General features: G+C 51.8%; 1 pseudogene; it reads left to right on the forward strand.

Annotated features, from left to right (window-relative positions):
* The first annotated feature begins 4,125 nt into the window (after positions 1-4,125).
* LOC148454482 (5S ribosomal RNA) lies at positions 4,126-4,244 on the forward strand (annotated as a pseudogene).
* Positions 4,245-5,679: the final 1,435 nt, after the last annotated feature.

The raw sequence follows: 5,679 nt of genomic DNA on the forward strand, positions 1-5,679 counted from the left end.
TTTGTAAGTCTGGTGGCATGTGAGCATACCTCCCAACTTTTCAAAAGCTGAAGGAGGGACAGGGCACGCGCCGAAGGCGCGCGTGCCCAAAAAGGGGCGTGGCTTCTGAAAAGGGGACGGAGCCAACTGAAAACGGGGCGGAGCCTCGCGGCTTCCCCCCGTTTTCGTCACTATAGGGGGCATGCCCAGCACTCTCCGAGATGCTGGGCAGCCCCCCAGGCTCTCCCTACGCTAGTGAACAAATGCCGTGCGATGCGCACGGCATCTGTTCACCTTCTGCACACCCGCTGCTCTGCTAGGCAGTGCAGCGGGTGTGCTCTCCCCAACTTCCCCTCCACCGCGGGACACTGCGGCCCGCGGGCGGGACAGTCCCAGAAAAACGGGACTCAGTTGGGAGGTATGTGTGAGGATGTGTGACAGTATACTGGGAAGTCTGGAGAGCATGTTGGTGAGGTCACCATATGTTCCTGCTCTGGGAGCAAGGGCTTCACACTACACCGCTCTCATTTGTACTGGGCCCCACAGTTTCTGATGGCAGCCCTGGTTACACAACAAGAAGTTGCTCACCTGTAGCTCCACCCACTGCATCATTCTATTGGCTGAATGTTACACCAATCAGATTCCCCTCCTTGTGATGTCACCAGTCTCTGGGCAGATATGTGATGGTAATTCCTCCCAGCTTCTGCCTCCCCCAGATATAGTTATACCTCCTCCCCCTCCCCATAATGCAGCATGAAGGGGCTCAGTGAGGGCGGCAGTGTATGTGTGTAAGTGTCTGATGGGGTCACACAGAGAATAAAAGGACAGCTGTCCTGCCCCATAATCCAGGTATATCCTCACTCTGTCATAGGGAACATTGGGCCTGATTCAGAGATGGGTGATATTGCACACCTGCAGGGAAGCGGCTGTGTAACACCATCCAACTCCTATTCTAATGCAGCAGGAGGCATCTGTAGGAATAAGATGCGTCCAAAGATGCAGCATCAGATCACCAGGACAACCTCTGCCAGGCTGCGTAAGCTGAAATGTATCAGCCTGGCCAACGGAACCTCACAGCCAGGTCCAGGAAGTTTACGTACAACACACACCCTGGGCTCGGCACACCCTACAAATGGGGGTCACACGCCCCTGTTTTGTAGAACGGTCCTTCTGTCCGCCCCCACTCTGCCTCCCAAACGCTGCAGCATGTAAATGTAGCTGCGGCTACGGGGGTACTACGAGCGATCACGCAGGACCCGCAGACCCCTAAACATCAGAGCTGTATGCAAACCATCGGGTTTCCATACATCTTTTAAACAGACCCATTGTCAAATAGCTGGATCTCTGTCCTGTCATGTATCACCGAGTAACAATGACACTTTCTATACACACACGAGGACTTGTTATTATATGTGTGTGACAGAGGGGGTCTCTCCCACATTCTGAGGAAAGGGTTACACTCCCTGTAACCAGGGAGGAACCACACCCTTACCTCAATAAAGACCAGCTAAGGTATAACAACATGGTAACTTTAGTCACTCAGTGGTAATGTGAGGGAGGGGTTAAGGTGCCCATACATCTGACAGGCATTTCCGCGATCCTGCAACGCGATCGGAAATGCCAATCTGCCGGGTGGAAACGCCGTCCGGCCAACGTCGATGTTCAGCGATCCGTCGCAGGATCGCTGAAATATTACATGTTACATGTCCCCGATTTGACGATCGCGATCATATTTTGTATGCTTTGAGGATGCAGGTGCGGCTACTGCGCATACATTTCACACACAAACACAGAAAAAAAGATTATTTTATTTTGTTGGAGCGCACTTTGGGGGTAACACCACCCTTTAACAGACAGACGCACGCTTGTCGCTGCTGCTTTGAGGATGCAGGTGCGGCTACTGCGCTTACATTTCACACACAAACACAGAAAAAAAGATTATTTCTCTTTCATCCACTAGGGGACACTGGAGGTGCTTACGCTGGGGTATAGAGGCGTGGATAACTGGAGCCGGCACTTTAAATAATTTAGAAGTGTGAAGCTCCTCCCCCTCTATGCCCCATCAGCCCTCAGTTTAGAAAATGTGCCTACGGAGCTGGTCACAACCTGCTGTGCTCCAGCAACACATATATTTTATTTATTTAGGTTTCTTTCTTTTTACATCTTTTGACACTATATTAGGTACCCTTCGCCACCTCTCTAAAGGTGGGGTCCGGGTACCTGGCGACCTGTCCTTATAGGAGGCAGGAAGGAGTGCGCAGCGCTTATATGAAAAGCACTGACAGCTCCTTACCGCCACAGCACATTCTCTAAACTGACAACAAGAAGAGAGAAGTGCTGACTGCTGCAGAGAGAGACTTCTATGGGGGACCACGCAGTGAGTAACCACTTGCGCATCCCCAGGCTCCCAGCCTCACCACTGCCCAGCGTGGTACAAACTTAGTGCTGGGCAGCTTATGCAGAGCGCTACACGCGGCTCCCCTGCTCTCCCTCCTCCCGCTATTACAGGAGACAGTCGGGTGCTTATCAAGCGCGCTACAGCGCGGCACCCGGATCTCCCTTCACCCGCTGCTCGGGCTGATAAGCGCGGCTCCCGGCTGTCCCTCCTGCCGCTGATAAGCGCGGCTCCCGGCTGTCCCTCCTGCCGCTGCTCAGCGCGGCTCCCTGCGGTCCCTCCTGCCGCTGCTCAGCGCGGCAGGGGGATTACTACCGGGGGATTACTATTGGGGGCACTGCATGGGGGGGCGCCAGTCCATTACATTGCCAGGGGCGCTTGGATCACTAGAGACACAAGTCTCCCTGCTGTTAGTGGCGTCGGCAGCCTATGCAGAGCGCTGCTCACGCGGCTCCCTCAATCACTCTCCCCGCTGTTACAGGGGAGCGGGGCAGCAGGTAAAGTGCGCTACAAGAGCGGCCACCTGCTATAACTATCCCCGCTGTACACGCGGTGTGAGGCGCACGGGGGGGAGGTTAATGGCCACAGAAGCCATCTTGTAAAGCCCTTCCGGGCATAAAGAAGGGGGGCGGAGCTTAAAGGCAGCGCGGGTCTCTCTCCCCTATACTGCAAGCGGCTGTATAACAGCAGGGCTGCCGTTCTTCATTACACAGCAGCACATACTGCATCTCTATATAGGAGATTGCAGTATAAGAGACACAGAAGGATGGATTCCTCTGCTGCCATGTGCTGCACAAGTGCATCTCCTGATTACATCCTGGTAGAGAGGCTGTAAGTAACTGGGGTGTAAGTGCAGGGGAATCTGATCTGTGGGAGGGGGGTTTCTCCTCCTCTGTGTCCCACAGCCTTCTTGTTTATCTTGTCTGTGTCTTTTCTGTTGTATGCTGTGTTTTCTCTGGCTGACTGTGTGTACCAGGTCCAACAGAACCAAGGCTTCTCTAAAGCTGTTTGTCTGTTCCAAGTGTAACAACAAACAGACTAAGCCACATGCCACAGGGTCCATGTTGTGATGCTTGTAATAACAACAGGTTCACAGTTGGCGATTACTAGCTCTTCTGCTCCGCCATGGGCAGGAGACACCCTGGTTCAGAGTAAAACGGTGCTTGCACCCTCCACTTCCTACCAAAAAAAAAAAAAAGGCCAGCGTACTCTAATGACTGTTCTCCAGTCAGAAGAGTCGGACGCACAATTCCTCGCTCCAGAGGTTACCGTAAAGGGTGATTTGGAGGAAGTTTTACAAGAAAACCCTCAGGAGTTAGAGTCCACCTCCCGAGGGGTGGAATCTCTAATCTTGCAGTTATCAGTGGCCTGGATACAGCCGGATAAGTGGTTCCAAATCCACGCAGGTTTGCCCCTAGCTACCCTTTTCCATCATCCATGATGGAGAACTAGGACTCCCCTCCTCCTGTAGATGCGTCTGATGTCAGTCTCTCTAAGAAAACAGCAGTTCCGGTGCCGGGAGCTACTGTTTTAAAGGACCCTTCGGATCATAAGTTTGAGACAACACTATAATCTACATATACCGCAGCAGGAGCTCAGCTTTGACCTACCCTTATTACTGCCTGGGTTAACAAGGCTGTGGTTTGCTGGGTTGACCAGTTGATTACACTCGGGTACTTCCAGAGCAGAATTATGTCTACTAGCAGAACACATCTGTGAGTCTGCAGTTTACTTAGGAGAAGTTCTAAGGAGCCTATGGTCACACCACCCTGAACACGCCCGATCTTGTCTGATCTCGGAAGCTAAGCAGGGTCCGGCCTGGTTAGTACTTGGATGGGAGACCGCCTGGGAATACCAGGTGCGGTAGGCTATATCAGTCAGATTAGTGCCTGCATACCTGCATCTGCTATTTCTGAACGCAGAGCTCTGTGGTTGCGCGCTTGGCAGGCAGACGCAGAGACCAAGCGTGCGGTTGAGGATTTACCATTCACGGGTGATATGCTTTTTGGCCCGGAATTGGACAAGGGAGGGGTAAGTCCTCTTTCCTCCTGTCTACTGCTCCGGCTTCCAGAAGACCTTATATTGGACCTTCGTTTCATTCCTTTTGAGCGCCTCATTCCTTTTGTGGTAGAGCAAGAGGTGCTTCCACGCAACCGAGAGGCTGCAGAGGTAGAGGTCGTCCACACACTGTTGCACGTAGACCAAAGCCTAAACCAGCTGAGAAACAGGTGGCTTGACGGTCTTCTGTCCCACCTGGGGTTTCCTGCGGTGGGAGCACGCTTGCTAGAATTTCAAGTTCTACAGGAGGCTATCAGGTCTCTAGTAGTTTCATCTGTGCTAGTTCCGGTTCAGGAGCATCAGCGAGGTATGGGCTTTTACTCAAACCTGTTTGTAGTGCCCAAACCGAATGTGGTCAGACCCATCTTAAACCTCAGGTCCTTAAAATCTGTCTCTGAAGATGTATCATTTCAAACTGGAACATCTGCAGTCCGTCATTGCGAGCTGGGAACCAGGGGGGTGGTTATTATCCCTGGATATCGAGGAGGCTTATCTCCATGTTCCCATTGGGAACCACACCAAGCTTTTCTGCGTTTTGCCATATTGAAAGATCATTACCAGTTTCCGGCATTGCCGTTCGGGTTATCCTCGGCTCCCCGCATATTCACCAAAATCATGTCAGTCATGATCGCTCTCCTTTGGTCTTCAGGAGTGAACATAAACCCTTATTTGGATGATCTGTTGCTCAAGGCTCCATCGGTATCTCTTCTATCAGATCATGCCTTACTGACCTATCACACTCTACTCCAACACAGTTGGATAATCAACTTCAAGAAGTCAAATCTCAATCCGTCCCAGAAGCTTCTATTTCTGGGCATGATAGTGGATAGGGAATCACAGAGGATTTTTCTTCCAACAGCCAAGGCCAGGGATATCCGGTTGTTAGTTCAGCTAGTCCAAAGAAAGTGTTAATGCTTCTTTGTCTCTTAGGAAAGAGGGTAGCTGCTTTTGAGGCACTACAGTTCGGCTGATTTCACTCCAAGGTTTTTCAACTGAACCTGTTGGCACAGGGGCAGGGTCTCATCTGCTTCTACATCAACTGATCCGTCTGAGCCCGATTACCAAAATGGCCCTTCTCTGGTGGACGTATCCACAAATCTTTTAGCGGGCCGGAGATTCGGAGTGTGGGACTGGATCATTGTACCAACGGATGCCAGCCTCTGAGGATGGGGAGCAGTAGTCCTCGATTACGAATTTTAGAGGGTCCCCTCTAGAACAGAGATGGCCATAAATGCATTGGAACTCAG

Source organism: Taudactylus pleione, unplaced genomic scaffold (assembly GCF_031769625.1).
Source record: "Taudactylus pleione unplaced genomic scaffold, aTauple2 ptg000990l, whole genome shotgun sequence".
Classification (NCBI taxonomy): domain Eukaryota; kingdom Metazoa; phylum Chordata; class Amphibia; order Anura; family Myobatrachidae; genus Taudactylus; species Taudactylus pleione.